This window comes from Chiloscyllium plagiosum, chromosome 32, assembly GCF_004010195.1.
Source record: "Chiloscyllium plagiosum isolate BGI_BamShark_2017 chromosome 32, ASM401019v2, whole genome shotgun sequence".
NCBI lineage: Eukaryota > Metazoa > Chordata > Chondrichthyes > Orectolobiformes > Hemiscylliidae > Chiloscyllium > Chiloscyllium plagiosum.
The window spans coordinates 43415686-43439725 of record NC_057741.1 but is presented as its reverse complement, the minus strand read 5'-3'; the positions used below and the strand labels follow the sequence as shown (position 1 = coordinate 43439725).

Sequence of the window (24040 nt, the reverse complement as noted above, 5' to 3'; positions counted from 1 at the left end):
TGGATTTCAACAGTTTCCTCATTTCCCCTTCCCCCACCTCATCCTAGCTTCTAACCTCCAGAAACTCAATCCCCTGACCTGTCCGGACTTGTCCGACCTGCCCAGCTCCTTTTCCACCTATCCACTCCACCCTCTCCTCCCTGACCTATCACCTTCATCTCCTTCCCCACTGACCTTTTGTACTCTATGCTACTCTATCCCCACCCCCACCTTCTCTAGCTTATCTCTCCACACTTCAGTCTCTCTGCCTTTATTCCTGATGAAGGGCTTTTGCTCGAAACGTCGATTTTGCCTGTCCTCGGATGCTGCCTGAATTGCTGTGCTCTTCCAGCCCTCCTTACCTAGTCTGTTCTACATATAATTCCAGACCCACAGTAATGTGGCAAACTCTTCATTGCTTTCTAAAATAAAAACTGGAAGCAGGAGTTGTTATTTGGCCCTTCGAGTCTGCCCTGCCATTCAGTATGTTCATAGTTGGCCCTCTGTCTTAATGTCATATCTACCACTTTCTGTCATGCCCCATGATATAATTAAAATCTGAATTTATCAATCCCTTTCTTGAATACGCTGTCACCTGGCCTCCACAACCTTCTGTGGTAGCAAATTCCACTTTGACCATCTAAGTGAATAAATGTTTTCTCACCTCAGCCCTATATCCTGAAATTCTGACTGCTGGTCTAGACTCCCTGCATCTAATCCTGTTAAAAATTTATACATTTCAATTCAACATCCTGTTGTCCTTTTCAGCTCTAATGAACGCAGGCCCAATTGAACCAATTATTCTTCATGAGACAGTCCTACTAAACATTCTATCCAGAGAGAAAATGGTGATCAAACTCAGTGGTGACCATAGAGGTATATAAAATCATAGGGTCTTTGATATAAAATCAAGGTCTTTTCCCTGTGGTGGGAGAGTCAAAAACTAGAGGCATAGGTTTAAAGTGAGAGGGGAAAGATTTAAAAGGGACAAGAGGCAACGTTTTCATTCAGAGGATGGTGTGTCTATGGAATGAGCTGCCGGAGGAAGTGATGGAGGTTGGTGCAATTGCAACTTTTAAAAGACATCTGGATGGGTATATGAGTAGGTAGGTAGGGATCCCCAAATGGGGATAGATTAATTTAGGATATCTAGTCAGTATGGACAAGTTGGACCGAAGGGTCTGTTTCTGTGCTGTACATCTCTATGACTATGACTGTAACACTCCAGCGAAGACATTTTGTCTCCTTATCTGTGGAAGGATATTTGGCACTGGAACAAATGCAACAAAGGCTTACCAGTCTGATTCTGGGATGGCAGGAATGATGTATGAGGAGAAACTGGATTAGTTAGGACTGTATTCCCTGGCATTTTGAAGAATGAGGGGTATCTCCTGGAAAACTGTAAAATTCTAATTGGTTTAGACAGGATAAATGCAGGAAGAATGTTCCTAATTTATCAGGGACTCTAGAAGCAGTGGTGACAGTCTAAGGGTGCAGGGTAATTTAGGAATAAGATGAGAAATTTCTTCACCCTCAGTGTTGTGCCTCATTGAAATTCTCTGCCATTGAAAGCAGTTCAGGCAGAATCATTGAATGTTTTCAAAAAGGAGTTTGGTATAACTCTTGGGGCTAAAGGGTTCAAATGGTATGGGGAGGAAGCTGAAACTAGGAATGATCAGCAATGATTGTATTGAATGGTGGAATAGATTCAAAGGGCTAATGGTTGACACCTGTTTCTGTGTTCTTATATCAGCATTTGTCTGGTTCTGACCTTGTTTATTTATCATAGTACGTTACTTGCAATGACTTTTCTTTGCACTTGCACTATTTCCTAAAGTGCCTGCTAAAAGTCTATCCATATGAACATACAGATCAAAATACAAATTAAGAGTAGAGATATGCCAGTCACCTTGAATTTCACATTCTCATCTACTCACCTACTCATGATAACCTTTGATTTTGCTGCCTACAAAAATCAAGCTACCACCAGCTTAAAAATATTTAATGTTCCTCCTCCACGGCCATCTGAGGCAGAGAATTCCAAAGTTGCACAATCCACTGAGAGAGAATTTCTCTTCCTCCTCCCCAAAAGAGAAACCATTAATTTTAAAGTGATGCACCTTGTTCTGGACTCACCTACAAGAGAAAACATCATTTTAGTCACTTCTTACTCTTCCAAACTCTAGTGAAATCAAGCCCAGTCTGTGCAATTTATTTCTCATATGGCAACCTGCTCATTCAAGGTGTCAATCTCCCAATAGTGCCTTCGAGTCCTACAGCACATAGACAGGTCCTTTGGCCCAAATTGGTCCATGTCAACCAAACTGTCCGACCATGCTAACCCCATTTCCCTGCACTTGGCCCATATCCTTTTAAGCCTTTCCTATCCATGTATTTGCTCCAAATTCCTTTTAAATATTGTTCATGTACACGCCTCAACCACTTCTGCTGACAGCTGATTCCAGATGTGTACTACCCTCTTTTTTTAAAAACGTTGTCCCTCAGGTTCCCATTTATTCTTTCCCCTTTAACCTTAAACTGGTGTCTTCTAGTACTCGCTTCCCCAGTCCTGGGAAAAAGACTGAATGCAACCCTATCCTGCCTCTCATGATGCTATACACTTTTATAATGTTTCCCTGCTTTCCCACCCCCAACCACCACCTTCAATCTCCTATGCTCTAAAGAGAAAAAAGCTTGTCCAACGTCTCCCTATACCATAGTCTCTTGAGTCCTGGCAAAATACTTGTAAATTTCTAATGCACTCTTTTCAGTTTAATAACATCCTTCCTCTAGCAAGGTGACCAAAACTAAACACAATACTGTACTCCCAAATGCAGCCTCACTAATGTCCTGTACAACTGCAACATAACTTCCCAATTTATTGCCCTGACTGAGGAAAGCCAGTCTGTCAAAAGACACTGCCCTGTCTACCTGTGACTCCACTTTCAGAGAACGGTGCAGCTGAACTCCAAGGTCCCTCTGTTCTACTCACCATGAAATTCCTCCCTTGATTTGACTTTCCAAAATGCAACACCTCACACTTACCTATATTAAACGCCATTTGCCACTTCCTGGACTGTTTCCCCAGCTGCTCAAGGTCCTGCTGCAATTTCTGATAACCTTCCTCACTGTCCATAATGCTGCCTATTTTATGTCATCTGCAAACTTACTAATCATACCTTGTACGTTCTCATCCAAATCATTGATGTAGATAATAAACAGTAATGGGTCCAGCATCGACCCAAGGCACACCACTAGTTACAGGCCTTCAGTTCGACAAGCATCCTTCCTTCACCTTTCCTACTTCTTTCCCTGGAATCCCGATGTAACCTTCCAGAGCTACCTACCATGTGGAATCTTATCAAAGGCCTTACTGAAATCCATACAGACTCTGTCTACTGCCGTGCCCTCATCAATCTTCCTGGTCACTTAGAACATAGAACAATACAGCGCAGAGCAGGCCCTTTGGCCCTCGATGTTGCGCCGACCTGTGCACTATTCTCAGCTCGTCCCCCTACACTATCCCAAAATCATCCATGAGCTTATCTAAGGATTGTTTAAACCTCCTTAATGTGGCTGAGTTGACTATCTTAGCAGGTAGGGCATTCCACGCCCTTGTCACTCTCTGTGTATAGAACTTGCCTCTGACATCAGTCTTAAATCTATCACCCCTCTCGTACAAGCTGAAAAGAACTCCTACAAATTTATGAGGCATGATCTCCCACATACAAAGCCATGCTGCCTACATCTAATCAACCCCTGTCTTTCCAAATGCACGTAGATCTTATCCCTCAGAATTTTCTCAGTAATGTACCCATTAGAGATGTTAGGCTTACTGGTCTATAGTTCCCAGGTTTTTCCTTGCATCCCTTCTTTAATAAGGGCTCAACATTCACTGCCCTACAGTCTTCCGGGACCTCTCCTGTGGCTAACGGTGACGTTAAAATATCAGCCAGGGCCCCTGCAATTTCTTTTCAGCCTCTTGCAGTTTTCGAGGATATACCTAGTTGGGACCAGGAGATTTATCCACCTTCATACATTCTAATATGTCCAATACCACTGTGATATGGACTGTCCCCAAGATATTACCACTAACTTTCCAAAGTTTTCGTGTCTTTTTCCACGGTAAATAGAGGAGAAGTATTGATTAAGGACCTTGCCTATTACCTGCGGTTCCACATGTACATGTTCACTTAGGTCCTTGAGATGTCCTATTCTGTCTCTAAAGTTATTCTTTCTTCTTTAATATATTTAATGTCTTTGGATTCACCCTAATCTTCTCAGCTGAAGCTATATCGTGCCCTGTTTTTGGCCTTCTGATTCCTCCTCCTGCTACAGATTGTTTCTAATGTATTGATATGCATCCTTCAATAAAGAGATCAAAACTGTACACTGTTTTTGAGGCTTGATCTCCGCAGTGCCCAGTATAATTGAAGCATATCATTGTTTCCTTTTATGTTAAATTCTCCTTATCACAGAGGAAAGCATTTCATTAATCTCAATTGCTGTGCCTGTATGATAACCATTTGTGACTCATGCACTAGAACGCCTGGATCTCTGTACAGTTTAAACATCTGCAGTCATTGTGTTTTAGTAATCCTTATTTTGGCCAGAAGAATAGAAGTTACACATTTTCTCATATCCTACTGCTAGATTTTGTGCTCTCACTCAATCTATTTACATTGTTTTGCAACCTCCTTATGTCCTTTTTACAATATGCTTTCCTACCTATCTTTGTGGTATCCTCAAATTTAGCTACTATGTCTTTGATCCCTTCATCTAATTGATATAAGTTTTAAAATTTGAGTCCCCAGCCCAGATTTCTCTGGAACATTACTTGTTACATCCTGTCAATCAGACAGACCTGTTTAGCCATAGTCCTTGTGTCATACAGCACTGAAACAGACCCTTCGGTCCAACCAGTCCATGCTAAGCAAAAGCCCAAATTAAACTAGTCCCACCAACTTGCTCCTGGCCCATATCCTTCCCAACCTTGATTTTGAGTAGTAATGTTTTACGTTGCCCTTTGTTAACTGCCTTCTGGAAATACCAAGTACAGTAAGTGGCCAAGGTTGTCTTGACAGGTTACTCCTTTAGGGAGCTACCTTCTTTACATTGGTGAAGTGTGATTTCTCTTTCATAAAACTACTGACTTGTTCTGATTATCTTGAAATTTGTAATTGTCAAGCTATAACCTCATCAATTGATTTTGGCATCTTCCCCATGACAGACCATGGGGAAGCAATGGCCTTGTCGTATTGTCAATATAAGAGCTCAGAGCTTAAAAATGTGTTGCTGGAAAAGCGCAGCAGATCGGGCAGCATCCAAGGAACAGGAGAATCGACGTTTCGGGCATAAGCCCTTCTTCAGGAATGAGGAGGGTGTGCCAAGCAGGCTAAGATAAAAGGTAGGGAGGAGGGACTTTGGGGAGGGGCGCTGTGAATACGATAGGTGGAAGGAGGTTAAGGTGAGGGTGACGGGCTGGAGAGGGGGTGGGGGCGGAGAGGTCGGAAGGAAAATTGCAGGTCAAGAAGGCGGTGCTGAGTCTGAGGGTTAGGGCTGATTACACCTCCTCCCACCCTGCCTCCGTAAAAACGCCATCCAATATTCCCAATTCCTTCGTCTTCGCCGCATCTGCTCCCAGGAGGACCAATTCCAATACCGAACAACCCAGATGGCCACCTTCTTCAAAGACCGCAATTTCCTCTCAGACGTGGTTGATGATGCTCTCCACTGCATCTCCTCCACTTCCCGCTCCTCCACCCTTGAACCCTGCCCCTCCAATCGCCACCAGATCAGAACCCCACTGGTCCTCACCTACCACCCCACCAACCTCCAGATACATCGTATCATCCTTCGTCATTTCCGCCACCTCCAAACAGACCTCACCACCAAGGATATATTTCCCTCCCCACCCCTATCAGGGTTCCAGAAAGACCACTCCCTCCGCGACTCCCTCGTCAGATCCACACACCCCACCAACCCAGCCTCCACTCCCAGCACCTTCCCCTGCAACCGCAAGAAATGCAAAACCTGGTCCCATACCTCCCCCCTCACTTCCCTCCAAGGCTCCAAGGGATCCTTCCATATCCATCAGAAATTCACCTGCACCTCCACACACATCATCTATTGCATCCGCTGCACCCGATGTGGCCTCCTCTACATTGGGGAGACAGGCTGCCTACTTGCGGAATGTTTCAGAGAATACCTCTGGGAAACCCGGACCGACCAACCCAACCACCCCTTGGCTGAACACTAACTCCCCCTCCCACTCCGCCAAGGACATGCAGGTCCTTGGCCGCCTCCGTCGCCAGACCATGGCAACACGATGCCTGGAGGAAGAGCGCCTCATCTTCCACCTAGGAACCCTCCAACTATAAGGGATGAATGCAGATTTCTCCAGCTTTCTCATTTCCCTTCCCCCCCCCCCCCCTAATCTCAGTCCCAACCCTCAGACTCAGCACCGCCTTCTTGACCTGCAATCATCTTCCCGACCTCTCCGCCCCCACCCGCTCTCCGGCCTATCACCCTCACCTTAACCTCCTTCCACCTATTGTATTCCCAGCGCCCCTCCCCCAAGTCCCTTCTCCCTACCTTTTATCTTAACCTGCTTGCCACACCCTCCTCATTCCTGAAGAAGAGTTTATGTCCGAAACGTCGATTCTCCTGTTCCTTTGATGCTGCCTGACCTGTTGCGCTTTTCCAGCAACACATTTTTAAGCTCTGATCTCCAGCATCTGCAGTCCTCACTTTCTCCTAATGTAAGAGCTCAGCCATTGTTCTGGGTTCGAATCCATTAAAGCTGTTGGTTGAATTTGAATTCAGTTTTTAGAAGATATGATTCGTCATGTAATCATTGATTGTCTGAAAAACCCTTCTGGCTCAGGAGTATCTTTCAGGAAAGAAAATCTCTCATCCTCACTTAGTCTGGCCTACATGTGACTCCAGAGGCACAACAATATTGTATCAATTACTGTGAAGTCTCAACAAAGAAATCAAACTAGATGGACCAGCTGGCATTGACCTAGGTACTGGGAATAACAACGCCAAAGACAGCCCTGTCAACCCTGCAAAGTGCTAACATCTGGGGGCTAATGCTGAAATTGGGAGAGCTGTCTCCCAGGTTTGTTGAGCTACAGCCTGACACAGTCCTACTTAGGGAATCCTGCCTTACAGACAATGACACAGACCCCACATCACCATTCCTGCCCAAAAGTTTACATTTGAAAGTGAGTCGCCTTTGGAGTCCTCAACGGACTTGGGACCCCATGAAGTCTCTGATGTCAGGTTAAGTATGGGCAAGGAAGCCTCCTGCTCATTACCACATACTGTCCTCCCTTGGCTGATGAGTCAGTACAAATGTTGAGCAACACTTGGAGGAAGCACTGAGGGTGGTATTAGTACAGAATATACTGTAGGGGTTTTCAGTGTCCACCACTAGGACTGTCTTGGTGGTAGCAGTGCTTCTGATCAAATGCTTTGGTTCCAAGGGAACATTGCTGCAAGACAGGGTCTGTAGTGAGACTGAGGGAACACACTTGACCTCATCTGTGCCAATTTGTCTGCCTGCGCATGCATCTGTCCGTGACAGCACTAGTAACTGTGACAATTTCTGTCTGTCACCCGTCTGTCACCCGAATATTTTAATCAAATCTTTGACCTTTTTCTCCCAAACAGAGCAACCCTAGTTTTGCCTTTCTGTCCATTTAAATAAAGTCCGATATAAAATCATTGGTTACAGTATGGAAGGACCTGTCTTTTCTAAGCTGATTTTCTGTAAGAGCTGTTCAATTCACACTTGCCTGCTTTTTCCCTATACACCTGCAGTTTTCCCCTTCCAATTCTATTTTGAACCTCATGACTGAATTTTCTTCCACCATATCCTCAGGCACTGCTGTCCAGATTTGAGCCACTTGGTGTTCAAAAACAAGTTTTATCTCCAATCACTTGACTCTTGAATGACAAGAGATTGCAGAGTTATGAGCTGCAGAGGGCACTGGGTGTCTTAATGTACGAATTGAAAATGGTTAATATTCCAGGGGACAAGTTGGTAGGAAGGCTAACAAAGTATTAGCTACCAAAGCTGAAAAATGACAGTTACTGCAAGAAGAGTGATTTCGTTGAATCTTTTCATCAAGAAATACCAAAGTGTTGTCCATTGGAGTACATGGTGAAAAACTTTGACACAATGTGCCTTTTGTCAGCAATACTCCAGTTTTGTATGATTATTTGCATACCAAAGCTAATAGCATGTTAGTGTTTATTGTGAAGGGAGTTTAATAGAGAAATAGGAAGGTTATGCTTCAATCAAATGGTGCATTTTTGAGACCACATCTGGAGTACCTTGTACAGTTTTGACCTTATGTAAGAAAGGAAGCAAATGCATTAGAAGCAGATCAGAGAAGGTGAACCAGACAAATCTATTGAAGACATGGGTTGTCTTATGAGGCTTCTATCTGCTGGAGGTTAGAAGTTCAAAGCGACTTGATTGAAGCACATGATATTTGAGGGGTGTCAACAGCATGGATGTGGAAAGGATGCTTCCTGTAGTGGTAGAATCTAGGGTTTCTTTTAAAAGTTGTGGTCACTCATTTAAGTTGAGAATTTTTTTCTCTTTCAGATAAGGTTAAGCTTTTGGAGTGCCTTTGGCCTTGAAAGAAAATGGAAGCAGAGCCTTTGAATATTTTTAAGACAGAAAGATTGATTCATGATAAACAAGGGGTTCTTAGATGATCATGAATAGGCAAGAATGTGGAGTAATCAGATTAGCCAGGATCATTTTGAACTAATAGATTTGTAGAGCTGAATGCCTACTCCTGCCAATTTGTATGTTAGACTTGACTATTCCAATGCATTCCTGGCTGGTCTCCATAGACTTGAGGACATCTGTGATCCATGAGTTTAATTATGTCAAATCCTGTTCATCCATTACTCCTGTATTCAATGACCTGAATTGGCTACCAGGCAAATAATACCTCGGCCTTAAACTTTGCATTTTCTTTCTCTTTATGGTCTTGTCTTTTCCCAACTCCTCCAGCTCTACAAACCTCAAAGATCTTGTGCTCTTGATCAATTTAATTATTTTATGATTGATTGTTGTGCTTTCTTTTCTGAATCTAAAGCTCTGGAATTCTCTCTCTTAAGCTCTTCACCTTTTTCATCTCTTTTAAGATACTTAGTCCATCACTGATCAAACATTTGACCCAATTTTCCTCATTTCCTTCTATGATTTAGCATCACATTTTGTTTTTAGCACCTCTGAAGCATGTTGGGATACCTTTTCAGATTAAACGCACTATATAAGTGAACATGTTTCTGTAATTCAGTGCACAAGTTGATCCAGTAGTTCTGTTGGCCATCTGTTTGGATGGCTGAGGATGGAAACTGAGTCTTCGGTATTATTTGCTGTCAGCCCTTTGATCAATCTTTGTGAATTATCCATGGAAAATGCAGGTGTAGGGGCTGGGTTCGGTACAGTGCTCCTTGGGGGGGTTGGTACAGGCTTTGTAGGCTGAATAGCTTCTTTTGCACTATATGGACTCTGAGTTTGGTCCATTGACATTGAAGGCACATTATATATGATATATTTCCAAGTCAGGATGGTGAGTGGCTTGGAGGGGATCTTGCAAGTGGTAGTGTGCCCGTGTATTTGCTGTCCTTTTTCTTTCTAGGTGGTAGAGGTCAAATATTTGACAGGTTCCTTTGAAGGAATCTAGCTCAATTGCTGCATTCATTTTGTATACCTCGCTACCATTGTGCATTGGGTGGAAGAAATGGATGGTGAAAGTGGTGGCTGTGGTGCCAATCAATTGGGCTGCTATGTCCTGGGCCGTGGTAAGCTTTTGGAGTGTTGGTGGTGCTCCCCATCTAGGCAAGCAGCGAATATTCCAACACACTCCTGATTTGGAGCAAGTTTGGGGAGACAGATGACCGACTTGGCACAGAAGTTTCAGCTTCTCATCTGTTAGATTTACTCTTTTTTAGATTTTCAGAAAATATTTGATAAGGTACTTAGTAAGATAACTGCGCAAGGTGTTGAAATTTGTTTATTATCATGGATAGAAAATTGATTTAATAATAGACCACAGAGTTGAGATAAAAGGTGCATGTTCAGGTTAGCTACCTGAGAGTAGTGGAATGCTGCAGAGATCAATGCTGAGTTAGTTGTTTATAATATATATTAATGAGTTGGATGAGGAAAGTGAACATACTATTGTCAAGTTTGCGGGTGACACAAAAGTTGACAGGCAAGTGATAAGGATGACAGTCAGCAGGGGGTCATAGGATAGGTGAATGGCCAAAGTACCTTGGTAGTTGGAATACATCATGGGAAAATATGAAATTATGTATTTTAGCAAGAAGAATACAGAGGTTGAATTTTATTTAATGGAGAAAAACTGCAGAAAGCTACGGGACAGGGAATTGGGAATCCTTCTGCACAAATTGCTAGCATCTATTTTCAAAGGGAATGGAGTATAAGTAAAAAAAATAGCCAGACAACTGTTGGAATATTGTGAACAGTTTTGGTCTCCTTTTCTATGGAATAGTCACCTGCATTGGAGGCAGTCCAGAGAAGCTTCATGAGCCTGTAACAGGGTGTGGAGGGCTGTCTTATTAGGATAAGTTGAGTAGATTGGACCTGCACTCACTGTAAATTAGAAAACTAAGAGGTGACCGATTGAAACATGTTAAGATTTTCAGAGGATTTACAGGGTAGATGAGGAAAGATTGCTCCCCTTCTTGGCAGAACCTAGTTTCAGAGGATACAATCGCATAGTAAAGGGTTGCATTTTTAATACAGATATGAAAAATTTATTTTCTATGATGGTAGTGAATCTGTGGAATTCTTTGCCACAGAGGCTGTCGATGCTGTATGATAAAGTGTGTTCAAGGCTGAGATGGCTAGATTTCTAATCAATAAGGGAATCCAGTGTTATGGGAAAAAGGCAGAAAAGTGGAGTGACAATGATTACACCAGAGCTGACTTAATGGGCTGAATGTCCTACTTCTGTTCCTGTCTGATGAACTCTCTCATATTCCAGTTTTGGCTAGGACCTGTGATCTGGAACATTATCTCTCTATCTTTCTCCATAAATATAACTTGCCCTGCTGAATGTTTCCAGCATTTCCAGCTTTTATTTAAATTTGCGGCGTCTACAGTACTTTGTAGTTTTCAGGATCATTCAGTGAGTGCATGGATCTGGTTAGCCAGTCCAGTTTTGATATCACGTTGGCACAGCTGAGGAGTTGGTCAGGAATTCAGGATGAGTGGGAATTTGCACCAACTAAACTCAGGTAATATTGACTGGACTAACCCTGGAAATTGAGATTTTTAATCAACCTATTCGGGCAGGTTATGACACACACCTCTGGAGCAGATAGGACTTGGTATCCTAATATGGAATTAGGGTTAACCCTGGAGATTGATTCATGTTCATCATGTGCCTTGGTATTGACATAACCCAAATGTTCTCAAATAGAAACTTTAGTCTTGGACCTAAGGATTTTTTTTTGGTCATTTACAGTCTCATGTGTCTGTATTTGCCACAATCTCTAAACAGATTAGGTGGATTTGAGTTTCTGTTCCACATGACATTAACCAGCTTTGAGTGAATTCTTGCTGCCACCATTCGACAGGAGTTGCCTGATTATCATCCACAGAAATACCAAAGGCCCACTTTCTGTGTGAAAGCTTCTTCCAGATGGTGAACTGAGGAGGGTTTGTATCTGCAGAACAGACTTGATGGGCTGAATGGCCTCCTTCTGTTCATAAATGTATGTTACTTTGCTGCCTCTGTGTTGTGTTCTAACTGATTACACACCCGCACAGAATTACAACAAACATTTCATTTTGGAGCTGCCCATAGTGTCCCTTTCTTCCAGAGGCTGGAGATGGGGCTAATCTCCTGGAGAATGAGTGGGGGAAGAGTGTCAGGCCGTTCACAAATCTTGGAGTAAAGTTTAAACCGCCACTGGTGGGCGGCACGGTGGCACAGTGGTTAGCACTGCTGCCTCACAGCGCCAGAGACCTGGGTTCAATTCCCGACTCAGGCGACTGGCTGTGTGGAGTTTGCACATTCTCCCCGTGTCTGCGTGGGTTTCCTCCGGGTGCTCCGGTTTCCTCCCACAGTCACAAAGATGTGCGGGTCAGATGAATTGGCCATGCTAAATTGCCCGTAGTGTTAGGTTAAATGGGTAAATATAGGGGTATGGGTGGGTTGCGCTTCGGCGGGTCGGTGTGGACTTGTTGGGCCGAAGGGCTTGTTTCCACACTGTAAGTAATCTAATCTAATCTGCCCTGGGTGGGGAAGGATCAATGTTTCAGCAGAAAGTCCTGAAATATTCGGAGTTTCGCGAATTGGCTATTTCGGCGGGTTCCTTTTCAAACTCAACTCTCCCTTTCTCAGGAACCTCCCTTCCTCGGTACACCAGGGGGGCCTTGGCACTGACACGGGTTTGGAATCGACCCCGGACTCCTTCGACCTGGTACCTCCTGGTCCATCGGTAGGGGCATTGTCAATGCGCCAGCAACTCCTGCAGGAAACTCAATGGACACTCCCAGGTAGAAAACAATAAAATTAACTCAACAGTAGAACCTGGAGATACAAGTTTAAATTTGTGAAAAGCAAATGTGAACAATTATTTCCTGCAAAAGCTGGAAAGGGAGTTGAAGGCTCGCAGAATTACTTCCTGTTTGAACTTTATTTGACAACTCTTGGGAGAAGAACCTCCAGGCGCTATCTCAATGCAGCTGCGCCATTATTGAAAAAAGGGTCTTGGGTTGATGGAGTGACGCCCATCAAGGTCGAGCAGCCATAAACATAGAGGATGCTGGAGAAACTCAGCAGATGTGACCGCATCTGAGCTGTAACAGTGAATGTTTCGAGTCTGTTACCAAGTGCAGAGCCAGAGTTTTCTAGCTCTTTCTAACTTTAATGTGGAGGTGCCGGTGTTGGACTGGGGTGGAAAAAATTAGAAATCACACGACACCAGGTTTTGGTCCATCAGGTTTATTTGAAATCACAAGGTGGACCATAACCTGGTGTTTTGCGTTTTTTGTAACTTTTTGACTTTGTTTAGATTCTAGTCTCAGCGGGACTGGGCTTTGACCTGAAGCTGAGCGGTCAGCGGCACCATCTAGTGGCGACAGTAGGTATCGCGGCGGAGAATCGGCTCAGGATGAAATGTCACGAAGTCTCTGCTGAAAGTGGATAAAAGCAAATTACTGCGGATGTTGGAGGGTGGGTTGATGGGGGGTGTGGATCTGACGAGGGAGTCACGGAGGGAGTGGTCTTTAAGGAATGCTGATAGGGGAGGGGAGGTTTTCAGTGGCAGGTGAAACTGGGACAAGAGGACATAGCCTCAAGATTAGAGGGAGCAGATTTACGACTGATTGGAAAGGAACTTCTTCACCCAGAGGGTTGTTAATCCATAGAATTCCCTGCCCAGTGAAGTAATTGATGCTACTTCAGTAAACATTTTTAAAGCTAAGGTAGAATCTTTTGAACAATAAAAAATTTAAGGGATACAGTGAGAGCGCAGTAAGTGGAGCCGAGTCCATGAAAAGATCAACCATGAATTTATTGAATGGCAGAGCAGGACCGAAGGGCCGATGGATGACTTCTGCTCCTAGGTCTTATCTTCTAAATGGGCTGAAAAAATAGCAAATGGAGTTCAATCTGGATAAATGCGAGGTATTGCAATTTGGGACAACAAACAAGGGTACGGTTTTTACAATTTCAGCACCGCCTTCCTAACCTGCAATCTTCTTCCCGACCTCTCCGCCCCCACCCCAGTCTGACCTATCACCCTCACCTTGACCTCTTTCCACCTATCACATTTCTGACGCCCCTCCCCCAAGTCCCTCCTCCCTACCTTTTATCTTAGCCTGCTGGACAAACTTTCCTCATTCCTGAAGAAGGGCTTATGCCCGAAACGTCGATTCTCCTGTTCCCTGGATGCTGCCTGACCTGCTGCGCTTTTCCAGCAACACATTTTCAGCTCTGATCTCCAGCATCTGCAGACCTCACTTTCTCCTTGAGGTAGTGGGGAGGCTACCGAAGAACTTGGACAGACTCAGAGAATGGGCAAAGCAATGACAGATGTAATACAATGTAAGTATGAGGTGTGCACTTTGGTAGGATGCATAAAGATGCAGATTATTTTTGAAATGGGGAAAGGCTTCAGATATCTAAAGCACAAAAGGACTTAGGAGTTCCAGTTCAGGATTCTGTTAAGGTTAACATGCAGGTTCAATTGGCAGTTCAAAAGGCAAATGCAATGTCCACATTTATTTCAAAAGGGCCAGAATATAAGAGCTGAAATGTCCTGCTGAGACTGTAAAAGGCTCTGGTCAGACAGCGTTTCAAATATGGCAAAAGTGGGGACTGCAGATGCTGGAAACCAGAGTTTAGATTAGAGTGGTGCTGGAAAAGCGCAGCAGATCAGGCAGTGTCCGAGAAGCAGCATTTCAAATATTGTGAGCAGTTTTGGGCCCCATATTTAAGGAAGGATGTGCTGGCCTTGGGGAGGGTCCAGAGTAGCTTTACAAGAATGATCCTGGGGATGAAGGGCTTATCACATGAGGAGCAGTTGAGAACTTTGGGTCTGTGCTCGATGGGGTTTATAAAGATGAGGAGGGATCTCACTGAAATTTACAGAATACTGAGAGGCCTGGATAGAGCAGATGTAGAAAGGTTTCTCCACTAGTAGGAAACACTAGGACCTGAGGGCACAGCCTCTGGGCGAAAGGATGAACCTTTAGAACTGAGATGAGGAGGGATTTCTTCAGCTGGGGTGGGGGTGCGGGGTGGAGGGGGGGGGGGGGTAAGTCTGAGGAACGCATTGTTACAAAAGGCATGGAGGCCAAGTCATTGAGTGTCTTTAAGACAGGGATAAATAGATTCTTGATTGGTAACGGGATCAAGGGTTACAGGGAGAAGGCAGGAGAATGAGATTGAGAACCATATCAGCCATGATGGAATGGTGGAGCAGGCTCAGTGGGCTGAATGGCCTAATTCTGTTTCTATATTTAATATCATCTTCATACTCCGCGGGAAGCAGTTCCTCATGGAGCAGCTTCTCGGTATTAGCATGAGGTTGCGCCAGCGTCCTATACCCTTACACAACATCTTCATTTGCTTTCTCTCTCTGATTAATTTGTTCATTCTTGTCTTTCTCTCATTCCGTTGCTCACATTCTCTCTAATTGTTTTCTTTCCCTCTTTCACTGATTCTGACAGGTGAAGTGAACAGAAAAACAATGTCAAATATTTCATGGGTTGTACCAAAAATGTAAATGTTTTATTTATTGACAAGAATGGTCAATTAATTCCTCTTTGTTACTATTATCTAGAACAAAAGAGACTTAGACCAAAGTCTTTTCAACATAATTTCAAAACGAACACATTCATTAAAGGAAAAACTTATTCTTACAATATAGACAGAATGGTTAAAAAGATAGTTGGTATGCTTGCCTTCAAAGCTCAGTCCTTTGAGTATAGGAGTTGGGATGTTATGTTGAGGTTGTACAGGACTTTGATGAGGCATTTTCTAGAATACTGTGTCCCGTTCTGGTCACCCTGTTACAGGAAAGATATTAAGCTGGAGAGGGTTCAGAAGAAATTATCAGAATTTTGTCGGGTATAGAAGGTTTGACTTATAAAGAAAGGCTGGACGTTTTTCACTGGAGTGTAGGAGATTGAGAGGGCAGTTTATAAAAACAATGAGGGGTCTGGATAGAGTTAATAGAGTTGTCTTCTCCCTAGGATGGGGGATTTCAAGCTAGGGGGCACATTTTTAAGTCGAAAGGAGAGAGATTTAAAAAAGACATGAGGGGAAAATTCTCTACTCAGAGGATGGTTCGTGTGTGGAATGAACATCCTGAGGAAGTTGTGGGTGCAGATACAATTACTGTGTTTAAAAGGCATTTGAATGGATACATGAATAGGAAAGGTTTGGAAGGATATGGTCTAGCAGCAGGCAGGTGGGACTAGTTTAGTTTGGGATTATGTTCAGCATGAACTAGTTGGACTAAAGGGTCTGTTTCTGTACTGTATGATTGTATGACTCTATCTGACAAGATACTATGTAGTATTATACTGTACCATGTCTCCCTTCATCTCCAAACCACATTCATATACAGACAGGACAGGACAAGACAACTGAGCTCTGCAGAGGGATTATGGTTGTGGATAAAAATAAGCAAAACAGGAGCATCACCCAATGTCAGTCAAGGGTTTGAATAGAGAAGGCAGAATACAAACAACGAAAGAGAAGTACAGCACAGGAACAGGCCCTTCGGCCCTCCAAGCCTGTGCCGATCATCATGCCCTAACTAAACTAAAAAAAAAACAAACCATCTGCCCTTATTCAGACCGTATCTCTCTATTCCCTCCCTATTCATGTAACCATCCAAATGCCGCCAATGTACCTGCTTCCACCATCGCTTCTGCCAGTGTGTTCCAGGCTCCCAACACTCTGTGAAAAACTTCCCACTCACATCTCCCTTAAACTTCCTCCCCCTCACCTTGAACTTTTGCCCCCTTGTAATTGAAACTTCAATCTTAGGGAAAAGCCTCTGACTATCCACCCTATCTATGCCTCTCATTGTTTTGTAGACCTCTATCAGGTCTTCTCTCAGCCACTGTCTTTCCAATGAACACAATCCTAGTCTTTTTAGCCTTTCCTCCTAGCTAATGCTCTCAAAGCCAGGCAACATCCTGATGAACCTTCCCTGCACTCTCTCCAAAGTTCCATGTCCTTCTGGTAGTGTGGCGAACAAAACTGCACATAATATTCCAAATGCAGCCTAACAAGGGTTTTATATAACTGTAACATGATTTCCCAACTCTTGTACACCATGCCCCAGCCAATGAAGTCAAGCATGCCTTATGCCTTCTTAAATCACCTTGGCTACCAAGGGAACTGTGGACCTGTTCGCATAGATCTGTCTGTATGTTAATGGGTTAAATTTTCACATTCCTTAGTCACTCACATCAAATTACTTATGGTTGCAGAATAATGGAAGATCTTTAGACCAGATTTTAGATTCTGATATAAACAAATAGTATTAATCTTTGAAACTTTTATCAGGTTTTCAAGCTACTCACTAAGGGAGACAGTTACTGGGTTTGTTTTAAGATATGTCTGTTACTGACAGAGAGAGGGAGACAGATCTGCCTGGTCTACAAAACTCTCCAACAACTCACATCCTGGGTCTATGACAACACACAGTAACTTGACCAAGAGGCTGTTATAAGACAATGAACATTGTGATAAAACAATGTACAACGCAAAGTGGACCTCCTATGTCTTAAAGACTTTGCTTTTATGAGTCACCTGACTGTTGTAAACTGTAAGAAAACCACAATTTCCTTTTAACCTTGCAACTTCTCATTTCCAAGAAATTTTGCAGTAATCAGAAATGCCCAAAGTTCCATAGCACAGTTGCTCATTGTCCATAAATATGTATGTATCCCTGATGCCTTTGTTCCTCTTTCTAATTCCTTCTTTCTCTCTAATTCCATAGCTCCAAATGCTTTATAAAGTTGCTGTAAATGTAAGTTTTCTTTCTTAAACAATTTCAAGAATTTGCTGTAAATGTCATTCAAATGCACATCCATCCTTAGAGATGAAAAGCTTCAACAGCATCAGTCTATCTTTTTCAGCATTACTTTAGAATTATACTGTTAGCTCTTCCTGGTTTTCTGTGCATCATTTCTCCTGTGTTTCACACTCCCTGCCATGTTAATTTGAACTTTGTCCCAGTAGTGGACTCATTAATCTCCATATGTGGTCCCAGCTACACTGGTACAAACTATCTACAGATTCCTGTCACTCAGAACTGATACGTCTCACAAAAGTGAAGCCTCCCTCACTCACCTTTTCTACAACCACATGTTAATCTCCCTTAGCAACAGGGTGTGGAACTGGTAACCAGCCATTTACTGGTTGTGATCTCAATAGTTGTTTGTTGTCGCTCTCTGATCTTCAGCAACAGAAAAGGCAAGTTTGGGTGAGTCACTGTTCATGTTGCAAGGGTCATTAACTGTGTCTCATTATGCAGAAAATCACCAGACACATACTGCCTATAGATTCCTGTCACTGTTAATCTATGGCAGTAATTAGCTGCCAATGAAGAGAGACCACTTGAATCTAGTGGGTCCCCCTCAGGCTGATACAATTACTATCAGACAGTTAAAATATCCTGAGTGAAGTTCAGTTCCTGAGCTGATCTTACATCAAGCCATTGTGTAAATAACTTTTTTCAGTGACAATAAAATCTTTGTGATATAGAGTCAGGGTTTATGGTATTGTACCTGTTATGCAAATATGTCAATTAGATAAGATAAAATTGCTTGATGTTCTGGTAAAAATAAACTTTGGAAGCAATATATTGATCAGGGTGTTTCTGCCCAGGAGAGATGAAGAGAGTTTCTGATTATTTTCAGTGGGACTTATAGATCAATGTCTTCTTGGCATTTACCTTTTCAAGTCTTCTTATAACCCCCATCTGTTTCATTGAGATAATTTCTCATTCTTATACTCTAATGTACTCAGTCTCTCCTGATGGACAGGCCAGGGATTAGTCGGGTTGCATCCCCTGTTAGGCAAGTGAATCCCTCCTTGATTACAGAGACAAAAACAGTGTGCTGTATTGTAGGTTTGGTTTCTCTAAAGCCATGTTCAATTTACTCCCTTCAACAAAGACCACATGGATTGGTGAAACTAGATTAGAAGAAAGTGAGGACTGCAGATGTTAGAGATCAGAGTCGAGAGTGTGGCACTGGAAACGCACAGCAGGTTAGGCAGCATCCGAGGAGCAGGAGAATCGATGTTTTGGGCAAAAGCCCTTCATCAGGAATGAGGCTTGCGGGCCGGGCGGGCTGAGAGATAAATGGGAGGGGCTGGGGGAAAGGTAGCTGACAATGCAATAGGTAGATGAAGGAGAAGGTGATAGGTCGGAGAGGAGGGTGGAGCAGACAGATCGGAAAGGTGACGGACAGGTCAAGAGGGTGGTGCCGAGTTGGAGGCTGAAGAGCTTCAGGACAGAGGAGATTACTCATGTTTTGCAGAAAGTTAACATACTTTATGAATGTTTAAATCCAAGGTAACTGAATGCTGTACAAAAAAAGATGTTACCATGAGATTCCAATCCTGGAAGAGTGTAATCCCAAGTTTTCAGGCACAGAGCGTTTTTCCAAGCTTGATGCTGTGGAGAAAGGAATTGAATATGGACTTAGATTATGGGCTACCCTTACAACAACTCACTGAGAAATGAGTGTGATCAATCAAAATCTTAAGTCTTAAGTGATTATTTTAGACAGGACTAAGGAATTTAATTAGTTTATCGTTCATTTATTCCCATTTAAGATTAAGAAAAGTTTTGGAGTTAAATTGAATCCAAAGCTAAAATGCTGATGTAGCAGACACAACCAAGCAGCTGATGAAATGTAGGGCTGGTGGTAGCCTCTGAGTCCTTATCAGCAGCTTGAATGCCTAAAGACATCATGTCACTCTGAATTGTGTTCAACAACATGATGTAGTAGGGAGAGATGCCTCACAAGATGACAAGATTAATAAGAATCAGGGTCCAGAGGAGAGATTAGGGCAGCATCTGGAGATACAGGAGGTAGATAAGACCAGGGGTACCAGACACCCCGCCTCTTAACAATTTGCAACAGACGTATATTTTTGATTTGTGACCTTAAACAGATCAAGAATTGTACTGCCTATGTTGTTTTTAATGTATAAATGTCTGATAATTTCTTAGCTGCTACAGAACTCTTCTGAGTTAGAGCTCTCCCAATACAGGACATAGAACAGTACAGCACAGTACAGGCCCTTTGGCCCTCGACATTGTGGTGACCTTTTATCCTACTCGAAGATCAGACTAACCTACATACCCTTCAGTGTGTTATTTTTCATGTGCCTATCCAAGAGTCACTTAAATGTCCCTAATGTCTCTGACTCTACCACCACTCCTGGCAGTGCATTCCATGCACCCACCACTCTCTGTGTAAAGAACCTATCTCTAACATCTCCCCGAAACCTTCCTCTAATCACCTTAATATTATGACCCCCTCATGATAGCCATTTCCGCCCTGGGAAAATATCTTTGGCTATTCACTCTATGTGTGCCTCTCATCATCTTGTACACTTTTATCAAGTCACCTCTCATCCTTCTTCACTTCAATTAGAACAGCCCTAGCTCCCTCAATCTTTCTTCATAAGACATGTCCTCCGGTCCAGGGAGCATTCTTTTTCCTGTCCAGGAGCAGCGGGAGATAGAGCAGAGGTGATGTTGGAGACCAGGAGGTTGTCGGGAAGGTAAGGACTTAGTATATATTTGGGCAGCGACTAAACACGAGATACTACGCATGTAGTATCTCCCTCCTGCTAAACCTCCCCCTCTCCTCTAACCAGAAGGAAAGGACTCTGTAAGGTAAGTTTTTTTTCTTTTCTTTCATATATTTAAGTGCATTGTTTTAGTTAGTTGAGTTAAAGCTAAGGCTTACAATGGCAGGGGACCTCAGACCGGTGGCATGTACCTCTTGCTTGATGTGGGAGCTCAGGGACGTGGCTGACTCCCTGACTCTTACACTTGCAAGAAGTGTGTCCAGCTGCAGCTCCTGTTTGACTGCATGACGGCTCTGCAGCTGCGGATGGACTCACTGTGGAGCATCCACGATGCTGAGGAGGTCATGGATAGCACGTTTAGTGAACTGGTCACACCGCAGGTTAGAATTGCTGAGGGAGAAAGGGAATGGGTGACCAAAAGGCAGAAAAAGAGCAGGAAGGCGTTACAGGTGTCCCGTGCGGTCATCTCTCTCCAAAACAGGTATACCGTTTTGGATACTGTTGGGGGAGTTAGCTCACCAGGGGAGGGCAGCAGTAGCCAGGTTCATGGCACCATGGAGGCTCTGCTGTACAGAAGGGCGGGAAAAAGAATGGAAGGGCTATAGTCATAGGGGATTCAATTATAAGGGGAGTAGATAGGCAGTTCCTTGGCCAAAAACGGGAGTCCCGGATGGTGTGTTGCCTCCCAGGTGCTCGGGTCAGGGATGTCACCAATCAGCTGCAGAGCATTCTAAAAGGTTGCGGGGGGGGGATGAACAGCCAGTTGTCTTGGTGCATATAGACTCCAATGATATAAGTAAAATACAAGATGAGGTCCTGAAAGCAGAATTCAGGGAGCTAGGAGAGAAGTTAAAGGGGAGGACCTCAAAGGTAGTGATCTCTGGATTACTACCAGTGCCATGTGCTAGCCAACATAGAAATGAAAAAATAGGCAAGATGAACGCATGGCTTGAGAGATGGTGTAGGAGGGAGGGGTTCAGATACTACACTTGGACATTGGGACCGGTTCTGGGGAAGGTGGGACGATTACAAAATGGACGGTCTACATCTGAACTAGACGGGAACCAATGTCCTTGGGGGAGTTTTTGCTACTGCTGTTGGGGAGGTTTTAAACTAATGTGGCAGGCGCTGGGAACCAGAAGAGAAGACTAGTAGACAGTGAGGTGGAGACTGGAGACTGTAAGAATTATGAAGTTAGAATTACCAAGGGGAAGAGTAGGCAGAGAGCAGATGAACACAAAAGAACTGGTGGCCTGAAGTGCATGTACTTTAATGCAAGGAGTATAATGTGTAAGGCAGATGAACTTAGGGCTTGGATTGGTGCCTGGGGGTATGATGTTATTGCAATCACAGGGACTTGGTTGAGGGAAGGGCATGATGATTGGCAACTAATTGTTCCAGGATATAGACGCTTCAGACAGGACAGGGAGGGAAATAAAAGGGGGGTGGAGATGCATTACTGGTCAGGGATGATATCACGGCTGTGCTAAAGGAAGGCACTATGGAGGTCTTGGGTAGTGAGGCATTATGGGTGGAGCTGAGAAATAAGAAGGGTGCAGTTACATTGTTGGGGCTGTATTACAGGCCTCCCAACAGTGAGTGTGAGGTAGAATAACATATAAGTAAACAGATTATGGAAAGGTATAGAGGCAACAGGGTGGTAGTGATGGGAGATTATAATTTTCCCAATATTGACTGGGATACACTTAGTGTCAGAGGTCTGGATGGGGCAGAATTTGTAAAGAGCATCCAGGAAAGTTTTCTAGGGCAGTATGTCAATAGTCAGTTGGGCCTAGTATTGGGGAATGAGCCAGGCCAGGTGGTTGAATTTGCAGTGAGGGATTTCTTTGGGAGTATTGATCACAATTCTGTAAATTTTAGAATGCTTATAGACAAAGATGAGAGTGGTCCTAAGGGAAGAATACTAAACTGGGCCAAGGCAATTATATCAAAATTCGGCAGGAACTGGGAAATGTGGATTGGGAGCAGTTATTTGAAGGGAAGTCCACATTTTATATGTAGGAGATAGGTCAGTGCAGGATAGGCATGTCCCTTTGAAATCAAGGGATAGGAAAGGCAAGACTCGTGAACCGTGGATGACAGGAGAAATTGTGCGACTAGCCAAGAGGAAAAGGGAAGTGTACAGAAGGTTCAGGCAGCTAAGAACAGAACGGGGCCTGGAGGAATATCGGGAGAGTAGGACCAGTCTTAAACGAGGAATCAAGCGGGCTCAAAGGGGTCATGAAATAACTTTAGCGAGCAGAATTAAGGAGAATCCCAAGGCCTTTTATTCTTATATAAGAAGCAAGAGGGTAACTAGAGAAAAGGTTGGTCCACTAAAGGAGAAGGAAGAAATGTGTGTTGAACCTGAGAAAATGGGTGAGGTTCTCAATGATCAGTGTTCACTGAGGAGAGGAACATGATGAATGTTGAGATTAGAGATAGAAGCTTGATTAGTCTGGATCATGTTGACATAAGGAGGGATGATGTGTTGGGTAGGCTAAAGGATATTAAGGTAGAGAAATCCCCAGGACCGGATGGGATCTATCCCAGGTTGCTGAGGGAGGCGAGAGAGGAAATAGCTGGGGCCCTGACAGATATCTTTGTAGCATCCTTAAATACAGGTGAGGTGCCGGAGGACTGGAAGGTTGCTCATGTTGTCCCCCTGTACAAGGAGGGTTGTAGGGATATTCTGGGCAACTACAGACCAGTGAGCCTGACGTCAGTGGTGGGAAAGTTGCTGGAGAAGATACTGAGAGATAAAATCTATTTATATTTGGAAAAGAATTGGCTTATCAGTGATGGGTTTTGTGCGGGAAGATCGTGCCTTACCAACTTAATAGAGTTCTTCGAGGAAGTGACCAAGTTGATAGATGAAGGAAGGGCTGTAGATGTCAAATACGTGGAAAAGTCTGATGACTACCTCTAATCAAACTATGCTTTTCTGAGTAATCATAAATCCTCTCTCTCAGAATTCTCTCCAATACATTACCCACCACAAATGTGAGACTGTCTGATCTGTAATTCTCAGGATTATCACTATTCCCTTTCTTGAACAAGGAAATAACATTTGCCAAGCTCCAATCATCTGGCAATACTCCAGTTGACAGTTCCCTCCCCGATCCCTGATCAGCCCTACCTTCCCTCTGGCCATCTTCTTGTTCCTCACATAAATATAGAATACCTCAGTTTTTTCTTAATTCTACCTGCTAAAACTTTCTCATGCCCCCTCTAGCTCTTCTAAGTCCATTCTTCAGTTCCTTCCTATCCACCTTGTAACCCTCTAGAACCCTGCCTGATCATAGAACATAGAACATAGAACAATACAGCACAGAACAGGCCCTTCGGCCCACGATGTTGTGCCGAACATTTGTCCTAGCTTAAGCACCCATCCATGTACCTATCCAATTGCCACTTAAAGTTTGCCAATGATTCTGACTCTGCCACTCCCACAGGCAGCGCATTCCATGCCCCCACCACTCTCTAGGTAAAGAACCCACCCCTGACATCTCCCCTATACCTTCCACCCTTCACCTTAAATTTATGTCCCCTTGTAAAACTCTGTTGCACCCGGGGAAAACGTTTCTGACTGTCTACTCTATCTATTCCTCTGATCATCTTATAAACCTCTATCAAGTCACCCCTCATCCTTCACCGTTCCAATGAGAAAAGGCCTAGCACTCTCAACCTACCCTCGTACG

At 43.7% G+C, this 24040-nt stretch overlaps 1 long non-coding RNA gene across 2 annotated transcripts in view; it reads right to left on the bottom strand.

The window, feature by feature from the left end:
* Nucleotides 1–15519: 15519 nt before the first annotated feature.
* Nucleotides 15520–24040, bottom strand: part of LOC122539579 — an 11336-nt gene continuing 2815 nt past the window's right edge. For both annotated transcript variants that reach the window (XR_006309124.1, XR_006309125.1), the window contains exons 2-3: nucleotides 19122–19191; nucleotides 15520–15559 (exon numbers count right to left, since the gene is read on the bottom strand). This is a non-coding gene — a long non-coding RNA (uncharacterized LOC122539579). The remainder of the gene's footprint in view (nucleotides 15560–19121; nucleotides 19192–24040) is intronic.